A 19,407-nucleotide genomic window follows, 5' to 3' on the forward strand; every position below is an offset into this window, starting at 1 on the left:
ATTTATTTTACTTATTTAATTTTTATATATATTTTTTGGTAACAAATTAATCTGCAAGCGGATGAAATTCGCAGGGTGGAATGCTTTTCAGATCGTGTTTGTAATTTTCGCAAATTGTTTATAATGGAAGACTTTAACTGAGAACTGGATTCTCTCAACAGAACATGAATATTGAAGTAAGCGAATTCTGAATTGTGCAGTTACTAACTTTTCAAGACCGCAGTGGGGGTTCCTTTACATGAAAGTGCTGCCTTCGCATTCCTTTGCAAGTGCTCAACTATAGAAACGTGTTGGTTGGTAATGGTATCAGGTCTCAGTAAAATCAGCTCCACCACCCCCTTCTGCAAGAGAATTGGCAAGCTAAATTCACATAGTCAGCTTTTCGGAGCCCAGTTTTACAAAGTCTGGGAATGTCTCCGAATAACTTTTAATTTTTATTTTACAAAAAGCAATACAAACACAATTGTACTGAAAGTGTGCGACTTTTAGGTAGTAGGCTGAACCGAACACCAGCATAATTGGAAACCGTCCTGTAAAAATGTTTCGAGAAGGAGGGGAAAACAATAACACCGGAAATTTAAGAATGTGTTTTTGGCAAATTACCTTAGACTCTCACCAGCAGCTGTGTTCAGTTAAGGTTTCCTTTCAAAAACAATGTGCAGCATGGCCTCTCGCAGAAGCCAGGCTTGAGGAGACCGAAGAAGGTTCCTGACTGGAGTGATTTTTATAAGAAAATAGCTTATTCTGTTTCTACTTCTTCTCTACCAATGCATGATATGTTTTAATGCAATGCCGTTTCTTTAAATGTTTTAAAAACAAAAACAATGTCATGAGCAATGCCAATAGCTCTAACTTTAACAATGCCGAGACCATTGCATTGTAAATGCTTGTTTTACTATCCACTGTTTATTACTATCCTCTGTTCTTTCGATCTTTAGCCTGAGGATTTCCTTACTGTCCAGAGTCGCGCCGTTTTTCTTACTTCCGGTTTACGCCACACTTCCGGTTTTGCACTCTAGTCGAATCTCACCATTTTCCCGCCCCTCGCTGCTTCTTAAGTTCATCCACGCCCTGGTAGCTCCCTGCGCAATCAGAAAGAGCAACGATCCTACTTCTCCTGGACTGTTAAGGTAAGCGTAACATAGAGTCTCCATACTATGGTTAATGCCAAATGTCGGCTAAATATTTTTATCCCACTTTTTAATTTTTATGTCATTTGATTTTCCCTCTCTGTTTTGGTAGAAATCACCTGTGACGGTTGAACCCGCCCGTCATCCCTCGTTGCTGCTACCTAGGGAAGTGACTGATCTGTCCTCCCCTCGTTTCCCCTTATCCATTTGTGCCACTACTGGCCCTCCCTTGCTTGTGAAACCAATCTGGCCGGGTTGGAATTATCACCGGTCACACGGTGAGTGCGCATTCCTTTTCTTCTGCCACCCTTTTTATTGCTCCTAAATTTAGAGGCTTCATGCTATCCGTCCTTGTGACTTGTATTCCTTTCTCCTCTTAGATCCCATGCTTAATGTGTAATTTTCAGGTATTTACTCTCCCCTTTTCAAGTCTCGCCACATACACCGGCTGTCGCATGTTCACTTGCGTATGTTTTCTCCCCCAGCACGGATCCCCTCTCCCTATACCTTCCTTTCAGTTTTCTCCTTTCAGGTTTGCTGTACAAACCTGTATTGTATTAATATTGTAACGACAGTTGTGGTGGAATGCTTTATTCTGACTGCCTTTAAGCCGTTTACTCAAAGAATTTCGGTTGTTTATGTAAGATTTGTTTCGAATGTGCACCTTGAACACTTTTAGTCCGGATGTCTTGAACACTTTTAGTCCGGTTGTTTTGGGCTTCAATCTTCGAACTCGTGTAAACTGTTCAACTACCTAAACTCGTAAATGACTGTAAATTGTTTTATGCTATCATGCCTTCTGCACGCACTCACATGCCACCCCACCATCGTCGCTCCATTGGATTACCATTATGGATAATAACGTATGATTTTTCTACCGTTGATCTGTACATGTTCTAGGAGATTTTCTTTTCCCTTTTTTCTCCTTTTCCAAGCCTGAATTTTCGCTGCACCACAGGTTTGATCTTCCAATTGCGTTTTTGTTTGTTTTGTTCTTTTCACTTCTCTTATAGGGTTTCCACTCACATGGAGGTGTTTCTTCATGCGCAGTTACACTTCCTTGTTTATGAATCCTTTTGGACTGTCTATCCTGTACTGTACTTTGTCCTTTTGTTATCCCCAGCCCTGAAGAGTCACGGGTGGCTGCCTGATTGACGAAACACGTGTCAGCTGGTTTGTCCTTTGATGTTCCCCTTCTGAAGAAAGTTTAAATACATTTCACCCAAAAAAACGTCCACTGGGTTTGACCCTGTCTTCATTCCTGCTTGAACATTATAATGTTTCTCATAGACATTTATTAATACTTACCCAACGTGTGCAGAGGACTTTTGTTTTATTTACAGAGTGGGCCCTAGCCACTTCTTTCAGGGGTTATTTTGGGTTTCCTCTGACCTAGTAGCACTGTACTATTTGTGTTGTATATTTCCTAGCTCACCGCTACCAGTATAGAGCGCCATTCTTCCTGTATACTTAAAACCCTACATAGAACCCTCATTATCCCTTGAAGTCACTTTGGGGTCCAGGGTTCCACAGATGCAGGTCCATTCCTTTTCACCCAGGCAAGAGGGCAGCAGATCAGCACAGCATGGCAGCAGTCCTTCAGAGCAGCAGTCCAGCAGAGTGGCAGTCATTTCAGCAGCACATCAGCCCTTCTTCCTGGAAGACTATCCACAGGTCCTGAAGCGTACTGAAGAGTTAGTGTTTGAGGTCCAATATTTATTCCGGGGGGTTCTTGCTCTGGAAGGTGGGAGAAGCTCCTTGAGCTTTCCCTTTAAAGTCCCCAGGCATCCTGCCTTTCCTGGCCTGGCTCCAAACAAACTACAGGGGGTATGCAGGCCTTTGTGTGGATGCAGGACTCAGCCTATTCAAATTAAGTAGGGCTGTGCCCAGCCTTGCCATCTCATCTTGCCAGAAATGCCCATCCAGGCACACCTAAGCTCTCTATTGCGTTTGGCTCTCTAGGAGGAATATACAAATCCCAACTATCAACTACACCCAGTCATGAGACCCAGAGACAGTCTACTGGCACTAAACGGCTAAAGTAGGAAAATGCCAACTTTCTAAAAGTGACATTTTTGATTTTGCTATATAAAATCTGACTATATCATAAGAGATTTCTCATTACAATTCTAAGGACACCAAACATGAACTGGTTACTTGCTCACATTTAGAAATTACAGCTTATTAAATGTAATAAGGTAACTCCAATGTTATCCTATGGGAGAGGTGGGCCTACCAGTAACGGGCAAAAAAAAAGTTTAAAAGTGTTTCACTACCAAGATATATAGAACTTAAAGTTACATGTTCCACTTTTTCAATAGACTGCACCCTGCCCTGTGAGCTGTTTAAGGCTTACCCTAGGTGCGACTAACATATAATACAAATGGAAGGTTTGGGCCTGGCAAAGGTTTACTTTACCAGGTTAAAATGACCATTTAAAACCACACACACTGGCTGCAATAGCAGGCATGAGACATGTTTATGTAGGCTACGTAATTGAGTGGCACAATCAGTGCTCCAGGCCCACTAGTAGCATTTAATTTTCATGCCCTGGGTACATGTAGTATCACTTTACTAGGGACTTATAAGTAAGTTAAATATGCCAATTGGGGATAAGCCAATGTTACTGTGTTGTAAGGAGTGAGCACATGCACTTTAGCACTGGACAGCAGTAGAAAATTGTGCAGTCCTAAGGCCAGGAAAACAAGATCAGCAAAAAAATGGAGAAGGAAAGCAAAATCTTTGGGGAAAGACCACCCCTAAGGCTGACAGCTCTAACATCCAGTCATCTTTTTCAGAAAGCAGGGCAGCCCTCAAGCAGCAGGGCAGCAGGATGTCCTACTTCTGTAGTATCGCTAGGCCCAGGAGTGTACTCAAAAGTGGCTCTGAGGGTCCCCTTTTTAGGTCTCGCCTGGCGTAAGACTGTGCAGTCTCGCTGGCGAGATTTACTGTTAACAGGTATTTTCTGTAAGGGGCATTAAGCCCCGCCCCTCTTTCCCATTGGCTGGCCTCACCGTTTATGCTAAACGGTGGCCAGCCATTGGAAAAGAGGTGTTGGTGATGTATTTGCTTGGCTTTTTGAGCCGTCCCATTTGGACGGCCTGGCCTGCTTTGCGTTCGTCGCAAAAGCTTTCTTATCTTTATGGGGCCAAGCACATGGCCCCATAAAGACAAGAAACCCATTAACAGGCAAGGCCGTCCAAGTGGCTCGGCAGAAAAAGCCGAGCAAATACGTCATGGCGATCTGCTCCGTGCCCGCGGTTGACACCCGCCGCTGGACTGTATGGGCCGGACAACGCCTCCTCAGCGTATGCAAGGAGCGCACAGTTCTTTTCCTCACATCGCTTGTTGACAATAGCAAGTGAAACGCTAATGAATTCGGGCCCTGTGAGCGCGTGGTAATCGGTGAGGAGGGAAATGTTTTTTTCTTATCCTAAATGTAGAAGATTGATGGGTGTTAATGGCCTGTGCTAGGGAGACATAAGGGCCATCTGGCAGATACCACGTGACTGTCCGGGGCTGCCAATAAATGCCATGGAGATCATTGCGGGAGTTCTGTAACTGTCCTTGCACGGATTTGTCCAAGTTAATAACTTAACCCTGTATGAAATCTTAACTTTCGTTTAGCCTAAGACTCTTACCCCCCCATACCCTCCCGTTTCCGACACGTCCATTGTTGTTGGATTTTTTTTAATGTGACTGTAGAGGATTCGTAAAAATAGTGTTCCTTTGGAGTTGAGCTCTATGTTTGCCCTGGTCTTCAGTCTCCCTGATATTTTATTTCATTATTGCTGTTTTTTCTTTACTTCGGGAGGACATTCGTTATAACTCCAGCACAGCGTTGCATTCTCGTGTTTTGCTTAAGGATGCACTGATCCACTGACTATTAGCAATCTAAAAAAAATGCTCCCATACCAAAATAAAGTACAAAATCTCCTATTTATCTGTGCAGACTTTCTCTCACAAAATTAGTCAATATCTGCCTTTCCCACAGTACTGCCAGCACGCATGCACGAGCCTCTATCCTGCCGAGATTGAAGGAGCTGTGCTCTTCACACTCGGGTGCAAGACTCCATCTCCCAGTATTAAAACAATGCTTTAAATTCAAGTTCTATTACATCACTTATAAAAACAGCCATTACTAAATAGTTGTGCGGCTTCCTATCTCACGCAATTTACGCTCCACTAAGAAGCTTGGGGTTCATGCCATCACTTTACAGGCAATAAATCCTCATGAGCGCAGACCCCTCACTAGTAGATTTGCCTCTGATTTGTAGGATGGAGATTGAGTTTTTATGGCGGTCATGTAATAGTATTGAGTAAATAGTATTGAGTAAATAGATTATCAGGACAGATGTCAAAACAAGGATTGAATACACGGTGTAGAAGGCCACAGTTACAAGCATTTGCAATGCGATAGGTCTAGCATTTGCAAGAGTTTGAGCTATTGCATTGTAAATGACTGACTTTTTTTCTGTGTTTTGAAAACCTGCAAGTGGTGTGTAAACACGTACTTTGTATTTATAGTCCTTGCTTATGAGAAGCAAGGCTGGCAATAAAAGAGCAACTACTATAAGTACAAAGTACGTGTTTCCGCACCACTTGCAGGTTTGCAAAACACATAAATAAAAGGCATTGTCATTTACAAAGCCAATAGCTCAAACTCGCGCAAATGCGAGACCTGTTGCATTGCAAATGCTTGTTATACCTGGTGCTCACTTTGAAGTGTAAGAAGCTTCTAGAGTTTCCCCTTGCAGAGGTGTCTAGAATTTCCTGCCTCCCTTCCTTGGTCCCAGTTTGTCCAAGGCCACAATAAGCTAGTGTGTAGTCCTTTGTGTGTGAGCTGTGATAGCCTCATTGAGGTGCAAATGTAGCAAGTGACAAATCCACCCCTCATCCTATCAGGGATGGCCATTCTGAAACACATCCAGTCCCTCTATTGTGATGCTGTCTGGGATGAATATACAAAGACCATCTGCCAACTACACCTAGCCATGTGACCAAGGAAAACAGGGTGCAGGCATCAAATGGTTAGGACAGGAAAATGACAGCTTTCTAAAGGTAGCATTCTCAGAATGATGACCTAAAATATGACTATCAGAGCGGGTTTTGAGTTACGGTTTCTCAGACAACAAACATGAGTTTCCTACCTGCTCTTAAACAAACATTATTACTTATTAAATGTAATAAATAACCCACTGCTATCCTCTGGGGGAGGTAGACCTTGCAATAGTGAGAAACCAATTTAGGAGTTTTTCACTACCAAGAGATGTAAAACTTAAAAGTACATGTCCAAGTTTTTAAATACAACACACCCTGCCCTAAGGGCTGTGTTACGGCCTATCATAGGGGTCACTTATCAAGTATAAAGGAAGATTAGGGGCCAAAGGAAGATTTGGGCCTGACAAAAGGTATATTGTGCCAGGTCGAAATGGCAATTTAAAACTGCACACACAGGCTGTAATGGCAGGCCAGGACATGTTTTTAAAGGCTACTTAAGTGGATGGCACAATCAGTGCTACAGCCCCACTAGTAGCATTTAATTTACATTCCCTGAGTATCAGTAGTACCACTTTACTAGGGACTTAAAAGTAAATGAAATGTGCCAATTGGGTGTATCCCAATTTCACCATGTTTAAAGGAGAGAGCACAAGCACTTTAGCACTGGTTAGCAGCGATGAGGAGTACAGAGTCAACAGGCCAACAAAAACTGGTTCAGAAAACTAGAGGGTTAAAGTGAAAAAGTTGGGGATGGCCCTGCAGAGAAGGCCAAGTCCAACAACTTGCAACATCAGCCTGTGGTGACCGCCAAAGTGAAGCTCCAGCAATGACTGTCCACAACACCCTACTGGCTCTTCGTGCTACAGCGAAGACAGCAAGCACCACCCGCGCTGCTCTTTGTGCTACAGTGATAACCATCTGCAACACTCTCCCTACTCTCTGCTTCCTCCACCATGAAAAGAACTCTGTGCCGGACTTTGAGAAAGTTAACTTTTTCAGCTGGACTAACCTGGTCTCTGTATCCAGCCCTCGCTGTATTGCAGCCAGCCTCAACTTGTGACTTTCCCCCGTCTAGCACAACCCTATGACTGTGCTTTGTGATTTTAGGTGCAATATCTACCTAACATTTTGAAATTACATAGTTCTAGTTCTGCTGATTGGATTTTTGTAATTTTGGTCTCATTTATTTATAAATATGTTCTATATTTTTCTAAACTCGTTCAGGATTTTTTTTGTGTTGTATTTTCACTTTATTACTGTTTGTGTGCTGCATAAATACTTTACACTTTGCCTCTAAATTAAGTAGGACTGCCTTGTGTTAAGCACAATTTAATTTAGTTACTTTTGTGGCTCACCATGGCATGGATTGTGGTTGTTGCCTGAGTGGGGCTTCCATTCCTATCAACCCATAGCCCTATCTCTTACCCAATGAATATTTGCAATCCTGGATATTAAATTATAGAAATGTAACTGAAATGAAAAATACCTGGGGGCATATCAGCAACAGCCAGAGATAATTATCGCTCAGCGCGAGTATAATTATCGCCGGCTATCGCTGGATTACATCACTGAGATAGCGCTTATCTCCAATGCGATAAAAAATCCAGCGATACCGGCAAAATGTGCGTTTAATCCAGCGATAAAAGCACGGCGATAGACAAGTCCTTGATGATAGGGCAGGGTGGACTTATCCATACAATCCACCTCCCATAGGATCTAGTCAGATTGTAAGCAGGCGTTACGAAAACCAGAGATAAGCGCGGTTAGCGCTACTTTTAATATCGCTACGTGGGTTTGTGGCAAGATTGAGGATAAGAGATAGTTGTGCTAGCGACATTATCCAGGTTATTTCAGTGAGGTACGCCCACTTTGCATATGATTAGCGATGCGAGGCTGGGCGTTGTGAAAACGAGCGCTGAAGCATGGAATCACGCGCTAGCCTGTCCTTGCTGATAGTGCGATAAAATTATCGCCGCTTTTCGTCCGAAAACGGACGCTAAAGTGGCGATAATTTTATCGCGGCCCCTTGATGATATGCCCCTTAGAATAATGTAGTGTTTTTTTCAGGGGATCATCTATGGCACGTCAACATGGATAACAAACTGCTGTCAGGACACCGAAGGTCTAGGTGCTAACAATGCCTTGATGGATAAAGCTGGTTGGCATCAGTGCTTTCAATTCAAAACAACTAAAGGGAAGGGACAACACATGCCTTTTTACCTTCATCCCTTTTTCTTGACTGTACATAGCCATCATTTTCTCTCCAGAAAGCCCAGAATATGGTGACCATTTACACAGGAGTTCTAATTTGCTGTCACAGTTGTTGATGCCAGTGGTGTGAGGAAAGGTGGTGCTGTGACCTTTTGAGATCTGTCAGAACACTTCCCCAGTGCAACATCAATCTTTAAAATAAATCCTGACCGAGATCACCAGACAATGCCAAAATCAATTTTTGAAAAGGTGGTGCCCAACCCTCCTTGATTCACCGTTCTGTCACACTGAACTCTGCAAGTGAAAGAAAAAAGAAGGGACTGATTCACAGAAGGTAAAACGCCCGTCTCAGGCTTCTTCTCCCGGTAACATGAACTGTTTGATCTTTGCGCTCGCGCTATGATGTCAACAGAGGCACTTAGTGGAATGAGTGCCACCGATGGAAGGTTTCCATCCGGCATTGTAGTCCGCAGCTCATGCATATCGCTTTTTGTCTGCGGCATTTAACTCAACTAAACAGAAAAAGTGTATGGTACGGTAAATTGAATTAACCTTGAAACGTATACTGATCGGATGTTTGTGATCTCCCAGTGACTCATATTGTTCTCGGGCTGATAAGACTAATGTGTCGCTGTCTATTAACATGGCGGATTCTTTAGCGAGCCTGTAAGAGGCGGCTTGGGTTTCACGCAGGGTTTTCCAGTGCAGGTGTGATGTGTCGCTGTTCAAAGGTTTTGAAATATATCCTTCCATGCTAATGTGAGAGGTCAGTTGGATCCGCGGTACACTTGGCTAATCATGTTCAGCATCCTGGAATGCGATTCCCCCATGCGGTTTTCCGCTGGCTAGAGTAAGGGAAACTCACAGGACTTAATTAACCACTCGCCGCCAGCAATCAAGACATCGCAAAGAGTTCAGCGCATGGTGCAAGGCAGCTTGGACAACAACCACGCAAACATGGTGACAACCAGCCAATTTAGGGGCATATCCGCAACAACCGGTGATAATTATCGCTAAGCGCACTTAGAGCTAGGATAATTATTGCCGGCTAGCATGGATTTTTATCGCTGAGATAGCGTGCTATTAGCAACGCTTATCTCAAAAGCGATAAAAATCCTAGCGCTAACTGCCTAACGTGAGATTATCGCTGGAAACCCAGCGATAATCTCACGAAATGTGGCGTTAGCTTGTTGATAGGGCCCCACAAACTTAGCCATGATATCCACCTTCCATAGGATATCATGGCTAAGTCAGTCCTGAAGCAGGCGTAAGGAAAGTAGCGATAACTGGGGTTATCGCTACTTTTCTTGCCGCTATGCTTCATAGCGTGGGGCTTGATGATAGGAGAAATGTCGCTTAGCGACATTTCTCCTGTCATGTCAGGTCACGAACGCCCACTTTGCATCTTATTAGAGATGCAAAGCTGGGCGTTAAGAATTCGTACGCTAATGCAAGGTTTCACGCGTTAGCGTGACCTTGCTAATTGGGCGATAAAATTATCGCCGCTTTTCGGCCAAAAAGGGCTGCAAAAGCGGCGATAATTTTCTATCGCCGACTTGTAATTATGCCCCCGTGTGTTTGGTGAAATGAGGCTTAATCCTAGTACACCAAGGTGTAAGCTGAGTCCGCAGTTAGTTCACTTATTATTTGCGTTTACACGTTGATCTGAACGTCGTCTGAAATTGACAAATGACTGGCTTTTCACATTTGATGTTATTCTAAAAGGTGAAATTCAAAAAGACCTTAATTTGTTCCTGGGAAAGATCTAACAAAGATGAATTAAACAACCACATTTTGTGTCAGATCATTAACTCTTAATGCTATCTGGTTATGTTTTTGGTAGAAAGGAAGCGTTCACATTTTGTATTCTCAGTTACTTAATAGCAAGCTCTCATTTCTTTATGCTGTGTTGAGTTATCTGGTTGTCATAATTTGCATTTCCAGTTGAGAAGTAGGAGTAACTCAGTAGCCATCAGTGCTAGCCTACATAACTTAGCTAGCAAAGAGTTAAATAGTTATCTCGAACTGCATTGACCAAGCAAATGAAGAGAGGGAGGGGGATATTCTCAAGAACGTGTGAAAACTACTGCAAAAGTTGCTTAACGCAACTCTTCACATCGCAGTCTAGCGCAGGAAAATAATACCGTGGTAGCATGGTATTCCCAAGGCGGCGGAACCATGCGGAGTGGCTGGTGCTGGCAACAACTTGTCCAGTCAACACTATGGAAACGGGAACATAAAACACCAGCATTACAGAGACAAGCGCGGAGCATCATGGTGGTAGCCGGAGCAAGTACAGAAGTCACCCAACATGCAAACAGAAGTGTCCATGAGTTGCAGTGCACTGATGTTGGGGAACTAGAGCTGAGCTTGCTCATGTGAAGAAAATGTCTAGGATTGTGTCTGTAGGAAGGTGGATATCTGACTATGGTTACCCCCAAATTTTTGCCTAGTGTCTGGCTGGTTTTTCGACTTAGTTGGCCTGAGATCCTGCCATTCAGGATCTCAGCCTGGCTGTTCTCTCTTTAAAATGGACTCCATGTACCCTAGGTACATACCCAATTGGTTAGATCACCCTGTGAGCCCCTGTACCAGTGTACACTAGGTACCCAGGGCATTGGTGTATCTAAGGCCTACCAGGGGCTGAAGCATGTATTATGCCACCCCTGGCCTGGCCTAACAAATTTGACACAACTGGCTGATCCCTCAGCTGGGGTAAGTTGGTGTAACCACCTCTTACTTAGGTGTAGTATACCTATACCTAACCTTAAATGGGACACATGTTAACCTATAAGTCACTCCTATGGCAGGCCTTAACAATCCTGAAGGCAGAGTGCTGGGTTCCATGTGAGATGGTGCTCTGGCATGAGCTGAGCCTGTCTGCAGTGGTCGGAACAACTTCCTTCTACTGTTTCCAGATATCGTCATACCATATACTCTTAAGTGCATTATGAACCTCGCGGTTAAATGCTATCTTTGGTTTGGCTTTATCAAAACATGTCGAGTAAGGTGTCATACGAATTGGAATACTAACCCCTCGCCAATTCTGGCGACGGGGTTAGCATTCCACCCTTCTAGAGGGACACGACATGTACAGTGCCTGAAACCCGGGTAAAATCAGACATAGCCTCAGCTCCACAAAATGGATGCTGCCACCACAGACACAAGTCTGCCCTCCTGCTGCTGGGAGTCCTTCCAGCTTGGGAGGTGTGGACAAAGGGTTTCCTGCCAGGGGAGGTGCGTGCACCACCCCAGACAGGATTTTGTGTATTGGTCAGGTAGGGCTTGAAAGAAACCAGACATGCCTGTGGCTCACAAGGAGCCTCGGTGCATATGCCAGTTCAAACCGGTCCTGGGGCACACCAGTCCCGGGCCTGGGGCGAGCTGGACAAAGGATTGGGGGTGTAACCACCCCCCTTCCTGGTCCCACCCATAGGGAGGGACCTAGCAGGTAGTCCGGCCCCTAGAATCCGCTTAAAGGTAGGAGCTGTGTCCTAAGACTTCAGACATCCTGGAATCAACTTGAAACTAAGAAGAAGACGGGAACTTCGACATTCTGCTGCACAGAAGACTGAAGAAAATCTCCCCTGTGGTCAGGGAGTGACCACCTTGCTAACGCAAGCACCATCCAGCGAATCAACGTCTGCTTTGCCGCCGCCTCCCGCCGGAGCCCGAGCCCAGAGACTGACAAGACCTGGACCTCCAGACCTCTCACCGCCCGATCCACAGTCCCTGCAAAGAGGAGACCCGTGGAGGCACCGAGACACGTGGAGCCAGCCATCTTGAAACGACTACGACAAGCTGACCAGTGCAACAACCGAGGCTCCCTCCAAGTTGTGCTTTGGGTCCTGAGAAGCCCAACCCTCGAGCAGCATCTGCACCAAAGGTGAGCCCTCCAGCATCTCCACGATCTGCGTGGGGCCCTTCTGCATTTTGCCACTCGACGCGCCTAACCGGTTGCTGGCCCGCTGGCTAGTGGCCATCTTGGCGACGAAATCTACGACAAACACCGCTGGTCTGGTTGCTCCAGACTGGCCCTTGCTCCCCTCCAAAGGAGCAATCCCTCTGACCTTGCTGGTCAGAACCAACAGCTGATTTCCGATTCCTCCTACAATTGCTTTTGCCAAGGCTTGTTTGCTTCGATCAAGTCGCCAACACCGCCGACAGCGAGAGCCTGCGTGGGACAGCTCGTGAGCCGACTCCTGGACGTCGTCGACCTTCAGGGACCACGTGGCTGTGGAGACAAGCTACCCCTCATCACCTGTTTGCACCCGACATCGCCTGGTACCCACCTGGTGCCACGCTGGTCACTGGCTAGTGACTGTGAACACTGTCCCCTCTGCTTACAGGTCTTCAACATCTCCGATCCACTCTTGGATCCACTGCATCTCTTCCCGACCGACCGCCTGCAGCATCTTTGTCCCAGGCTCAACGGAACAGATAGAAGAAACCCGACGCACTTTGAGGCCTATGCACTCGCTTCCTGTGGGTGAGGTAAAGCTGGTACTCCGGTGCCCATGTGTAGTAATACATCTCTAGTGCCTGTGTTCCAAATCTTAAGTTCCTAGGTCATCCGGAAGATTCCTTTTGCAGTAACTTTGTACTTTTTACGCACCCATTGAAACCTATGGGAGCACGCGTGTGACTATTTGCTCTGCACACGCCACCCGTGGACCTCCTGGTCACTAACTGACGTTAGCTCCTTGTAGGCCCAGCGATTCTAGAGGCCCTAGGCCTTTTCCCTTTTCTGTTCGTGGTACTTATACCACTATTTTAGTATATGGTTTGAGTGGCCACCAGGGCCTATCCATATAAAGTGCAACTTCTGTGTATTCTGTGATAATCTTGTTTGACGATTTGTGCTCCTGTGCTCATAAAGAGACTAGGGGTTACTTTGAGAAATAAATACATATATATTTTGAATATATATCTGTGTGGTGTCCTTTCATTGGTATAAAAGGGGGTTACTATTGGTAAAACAGCTTGCTTAACACGCTTCACGAGTTTAGCCTCAAAGACTGCTTAGCCTACGCTACCACTAGGGCAGCTAGTCCGAAAAGGTTGACTTACAACCACACCATAAGGGTTGCTTGGCATGGTACAAGGTGATCACTTTAACTAGTGAGCATCATATACCAGGCCAACTTCTCACATTGGTGAGCAGCGGTTGGATTTGAGCTTGCTGTGTTTTACCATTGTAATCTCTTGGTTACCAATTGAAAGATCACATAGGTACCTGTAGGTACATATAAAACAAGATTAGATATACATAAGTTCTACTGAACTTAGTTGTTGTAGAGCAAAGGGAGTAGCACACCCTGACTACAACTACTAGATAGGTTTAGTAGGTAAACACAAGTGTAGGTAGATTGCAACACATCCACCCACACTTAAGAGCAATGGCCGGGGCAGAGGGGTCCACTGTACCCATCTCTGTTGAGAGTGACCCCCAGAGGGCACCATCCAGCTTTGCTACCCTTAATCAGAATGAGCTCAGGCATTTGGCAACTCTTAGAGGCCTTAAACAGCCCAAGAACCCAAACTCTGCTGAGCTCAGAGAGCTCTTACAGAATGATGAGAATCAGAGAGCACTCAAGAAAGCTTCCCAGTTAGCCCCCTTAGGGTCAGGAACAGGAGGCCCCCCTTCTGAAGATACTACCGAGGTACCCAGTTCCAATAGCCATCCCTTAGATGAGAACCATACTACAGGGGAGGAAAGTGGTGAGGATACAGAAAGTAGTGATGATGAAGGGAGAACTAGCCCAGTGCCAAGTATTATACTTGGCCCAGCTAAACTAAGGCTATTGGGGACTGACAATGGGTTCACCCCATTGGATCTCCCCAGTGGACTTAACACAGGGCTTGGGAGGCAAAGGAATCGCTCAGGTGACTCCAATGCTTCTCATGGCTCTAGAGGCTCTCAAGGTCACTCCAGGAAAAGGATGACCACCCCTCAGAGGAGGGAACATGAGGCCAGAATGCAGGAAGCCCAGCTGAGGATCAGGAAGCAGGAGCTAGAAGTAGCCCTGATGGAAGAAAAACTGAACAAGGCTAGGCAGCCTAGAGAGAGTGGGTCTATACCCACTGGTGGCAGCAATGTCCCTAGGGACAAAGATAGGGTCTTTGACAATAGGAACCTGTCCAAGATTGTGCCCCCCTACAAAAGTGGGGATGACATCCACAAATGGATGACTGCTCTTGAGAGAGCCTGCAAAGTGCAGCAGGTTCCTGAAGACCAGTGGGCAGCAATCTTATGGCTCTCCTTTGAGGGGAGAGGCAGAGATAGACTCCTCACTGTTAGAGAAGAGGATGTCAGAAATTACAGAGTCCTGAAGAGTGTCCTAGTTGATGGGTTAGGCTTAACCACTGAACAGTACAGGTTAATGTTCAGAGACACCCAGAAGACACAGACTCAGGACTGGTCTGAATATGTGGAATGTGCCACTAAGGCTTTGGAGGGTTGGTTGCTGGGAAGTAAGGTGTCTGATTATACAGGATTGTACAATTTGATGATGAGAGAGCAGATTTTAAGTAATTGTCAAAACCAGCTTCTCCATCAACACCTGGTAGACTCAGATTTGACCTCTCCCCAAGAATTGGGAAAGAGGGCAGATAAATGGGTCAGGACCAGGATCAGGCCTAAAAACCAGGGTGGTGACCAAAAGAAAGATACCACCAAGCCTCAAGAGAAGGGTGGGGATAAAGAAAAAGAGAAACCTTCCTCAGGGCCCCAAAACTCCACACAGGGTGGTGGGTCCCAAGCTCCCTCCTCTACCACAGCTAAAAAGCCCTACTGCCATGAGTGTAAAACTCCTGGGCATTGGAAAACTGACAGCGGTTGCCCAAGGGCTAAAAACAAAACTGTTCCTCCAATTACTCCTGTCACACCACCTATTACTGTCAGCAGTAATCCCCCAGGTGGTGGGAGTGCCCCCAGAAATCTGGGTGGGTTTACTTGGGGAACACAGGGGGACCCTGGCTTAGCCAATTCCCCTACAGCAACCACTCTTGTCTGTGATGGTGGCATGGGGTTTGCCAACTTCACTGCCTGTCCCAACACTTTGGGTAGGTACAGACAGGAGCCCTACATCAATGGTACAAAAGCTGAGGCCTACAGAGACACTGGGGCTAGCATCACAATGGTGGCCCATTGGCTAGTTCCCTCTGAGCAGCTTTTGCCCGGTTTCTCCTACCAGGTGACTAACATTGATGGCAAACAGAACAGTCATCCCATGGCAGAGGTATGTCTCAGCTGGGGAGGGGTCACTGGCCCTAAAAGGGTAGCAGTGTCCCCAACCTTGCCTGTAGACTGCTTACTGGGGAATGACTTAGAACTCTCAGCTTGGGCTGGAGTTGAACAAGACACCCATTCTAAAATGGTAGGCCTTTCACAAAAGGGTAGGGGGGTTGTGCCATTCACAACCCCTGTCCAAATAGATTTCCTCCCTGAAAAGGTTGGAAGGGCAGTGGTAGCCACAGCCCAGGCACAGACAGACTTCCCTGTAGGGACTGGCAGAGCTGTGACAGTCACAGCTCAAACACAAACTGAGTGCCCCCCTGAAAAGGTTGGCAAGGCTGTAATGGTCTCAGCCTATACTCAGACTGACATAGGTGTAGTGAAGCCTGAAACAATGGATCACTCCACACAAACTGAGAGTAGTGGGGAGGAAGAAAAGTCTCCCTCTCCCCAGACATTAGGAAAAGGTCAGCCTCCTCAGGGATCTGACCTCACCCCTTGTGAAGGAACTGCCCCAGAGGTAGCCAGGCCTGGCCTGGCAGAGCCTCTGATGTCAGTGGCCCCTTCCAAGGTGGGATCCAGTCTGGTGCAGGTAGCCTGCCTCTCTCTACCCTGCCTCAGTCAGCCCAGGGCTGCAGAGGTCAGGGAGGCCAGTGGACCCCCAGAGGGCCCCTGTCCACAAGAACCCCCCCATCAAAAGAATGAGGATTGCCTGGCTAGTAGCCCTAGTCAGGTGATGGGTAAAAACATTCCTGAGGGATCTCCTTTACAGGTAGTTAGGGACCTCCCCCAGGGGGATTCTGTTGGGCACAGGCAAACATGGGACCTTAGGGCCCCAAACCTGACCTGTCCCTCCAGTAAGCCCACAAAAGGGACCCAGCCTCCAGCTTTAGGTAGCCAGAGGCTGACCCTGAGAGCACAGTGCAACTCAGTTAAAGAAAGAAAGGCATCCATGGTGGAGGATGATTGGAGGAAGCTGAGGCCTCACTTTGAGGACACTCACTTCAGTACTCCATCTCAACACCAGCCTTTTACTTTGCCAAGACACACCACAGGTAGAGATTCCCTATGGTGGAGACCCTCTGATACCCTTAGGGTGAGGGATTGCTTAGTGGACCATGAGACAGGGGGTAACCATGCCAGTGCTGGTTCCTCCTTATATGGCCACTTGGGCAATATAGGCTTACCTGGTCAAGGTCAGCCTTATCTCCCTTCGTTTGGGGGGGGGTTGTGTAGGAAGGTGGATATCTGACTATGGTTACCCCCAAATTTTTGCCTAGTGTCTGGCTGGTTTTTCGACTTAGTTGGCCTGAGATCCTGCCATTCAGGATCTCAGCCTGGCTGTTCTCTCTTTAAAATGGACTCCATGTACCCTAGGTACATACCCAATTGGTTAGATCACCCTGTGAGCCCCTGTACCAGTGTACACTAGGTACCCAGGGCATTGGTGTATCTAAGGCCTACCAGGGGCTGAAGCATGTATTATGCCACCCCTGGCCTGGCCTAACAAATTTGACACAACTGGCTGATCCCTCAGCTGGGGTAAGTTGGTGTAACCACCTCTTACTTAGGTGTAGTATACCTATACCTAACCTTAAATGGGACACATGTTAACCTATAAGTCACTCCTATGGCAGGCCTTAACAATCCTGAAGGCAGAGTGCTGGGTTCCATGTGAGATGGTGCTCTGGCATGAGCTGAGCCTGTCTGCAGTGGTCGGAACAACTTCCTTCTACTGTTTCCAGATATCGTCATACCATATACTCTTAAGTGCATTATGAACCTCGCGGTTAAATGCTATCTTTGGTTTGGCTTTATCAAAACATGTCGAGTAAGGTGTCATACGAATTGGAATACTAACCCCTCGCCAATTCTGGCGACGGGGTTAGCATTCCACCCTTCTAGAGGGACACGACATGTACAGTGCCTGAAACCCGGGTAAAATCAGACATAGCCTCAGCTCCACAAAATGGATGCTGCCACCACAGACACAAGTCTGCCCTCCTGCTGCTGGGAGTCCTTCCAGCTTGGGAGGTGTGGACAAAGGGTTTCCTGCCAGGGGAGGTGCGTGCACCACCCCAGACAGGATTTTGTGTATTGGTCAGGTAGGGCTTGAAAGAAACCAGACATGCCTGTGGCTCACAAGGAGCCTCGGTGCATATGCCAGTTCAAACCGGTCCTGGGGCACACCAGTCCCGGGCCTGGGGCGAGCTGGACAAAGGATTGGGGGTGTAACCACCCCCCTTCCTGGTCCCACCCATAGGGAGGGACCTAGCAGGTAGTCCGGCCCCTAGAATCCGCTTAAAGGTAGGAGCTGTGTCCTAAGACTTCAGACATCCTGGAATCAACTTGAAACTAAGAAGAAGACGGGAACTTCGACATTCTGCTGCACAGAAGACTGAAGAAAATCTCCCCTGTGGTCAGGGAGTGACCACCTTGCTAACGCAAGCACCATCCAGCGAATCAACGTCTGCTTTGCCGCCGCCTCCCGCCGGAGCCCGAGCCCAGAGACTGACAAGACCTGGACCTCCAGACCTCTCACCGCCCGATCCACAGTCCCTGCAAAGAGGAGACCCGTGGAGGCACCGAGACACGTGGAGCCAGCCATCTTGAAACGACTACGACAAGCTGACCAGTGCAACAACCGAGGCTCCCTCCAAGTTGTGCTTTGGGTCCTGAGAAGCCCAACCCTCGAGCAGCATCTGCACCAAAGGTGAGCCCTCCAGCATCTCCACGATCTGCGTGGGGCCCTTCTGCATTTTGCCACTCGACGCGCCTAACCGGTTGCTGGCCCGCTGGCTAGTGGCCATCTTGGCGACGAAATCTACGACAAACACCGCTGGTCTGGTTGCTCCAGACTGGCCCTTGCTCCCCTCCAAAGGAGCAATCCCTCTGACCTTGCTGGTCAGAACCAACAGCTGATTTCCGATTCCTCCTACAATTGCTTTTGCCAAGGCTTGTTTGCTTCGATCAAGTCGCCAACACCGCCGACAGCGAGAGCCTGCGTGGGACAGCTCGTGAGCCGACTCCTGGACGTCGTCGACCTTCAGGGACCACGTGGCTGTGGAGACAAGCTACCCCTCATCACCTGTTTGCACCCGACATCGCCTGGTACCCACCTGGTGCCACGCTGGTCACTGGCTAGTGACTGTGAACACTGTCCCCTCTGCTTACAGGTCTTCAACATCTCCGATCCACTCTTGGATCCACTGCATCTCTTCCCGACCGACCGCCTGCAGCATCTTTGTCCCAGGCTCAACGGAACAGATAGAAGAAACCCGACGCACTTTGAGGCCTATGCACTCGCTTCCTGTGGGTGAGGTAAAGCTGGTACTCCGGTGCCCATGTGTAGTAATACATCTCTAGTGCCTGTGTTCCAAATCTTAAGTTCCTAGGTCATCCGGAAGATTCCTTTTGCAGTAACTTTGTACTTTTTACGCACCCATTGAAACCTATGGGAGCACGCGTGTGACTATTTGCTCTGCACACGCCACCCGTGGACCTCCTGGTCACTAACTGACGTTAGCTCCTTGTAGGCCCAGCGATTCTAGAGGCCCTAGGCCTTTTCCCTTTTCTGTTCGTGGTACTTATACCACTATTTTAGTATATGGTTTGAGTGGCCACCAGGGCCTATCCATATAAAGTGCAACTTCTGTGTATTCTGTGATAATCTTGTTTGACGATTTGTGCTCCTGTGCTCATAAAGAGACTAGGGGTTACTTTGAGAAATAAATACATATATATTTTGAATATATATCTGTGTGGTGTCCTTTCATTGGTATAAAAGGGGGTTACTATTGGTAAAACAGCTTGCTTAACACGCTTCAC

At 47.0% G+C, this 19,407-nt stretch overlaps 1 long non-coding RNA gene across 6 annotated transcripts in view; it reads left to right on the forward strand.

The window, feature by feature from the left end:
• Positions 1-1,013: 1,013 nt before the first annotated feature.
• LOC146866624 (uncharacterized) overlaps positions 1,014-19,407 on the forward strand; it is a 365,191-nt gene continuing 346,797 nt past the window's right edge. For all 6 annotated transcript variants that reach the window (XR_014965656.1, XR_014965651.1, XR_014965657.1 and 3 more), the window contains exons 1-2: positions 1,014-1,130; positions 1,243-1,408. This is a non-coding gene — a long non-coding RNA (uncharacterized LOC146866624). The remainder of the gene's footprint in view (positions 1,131-1,242; positions 1,409-19,407) is intronic.

This window comes from Triturus cristatus, chromosome 1_2 (genome assembly GCF_964204655.1).
Source record: "Triturus cristatus chromosome 1_2, aTriCri1.1, whole genome shotgun sequence".
NCBI classification, from domain to species: domain Eukaryota; kingdom Metazoa; phylum Chordata; class Amphibia; order Caudata; family Salamandridae; genus Triturus; species Triturus cristatus.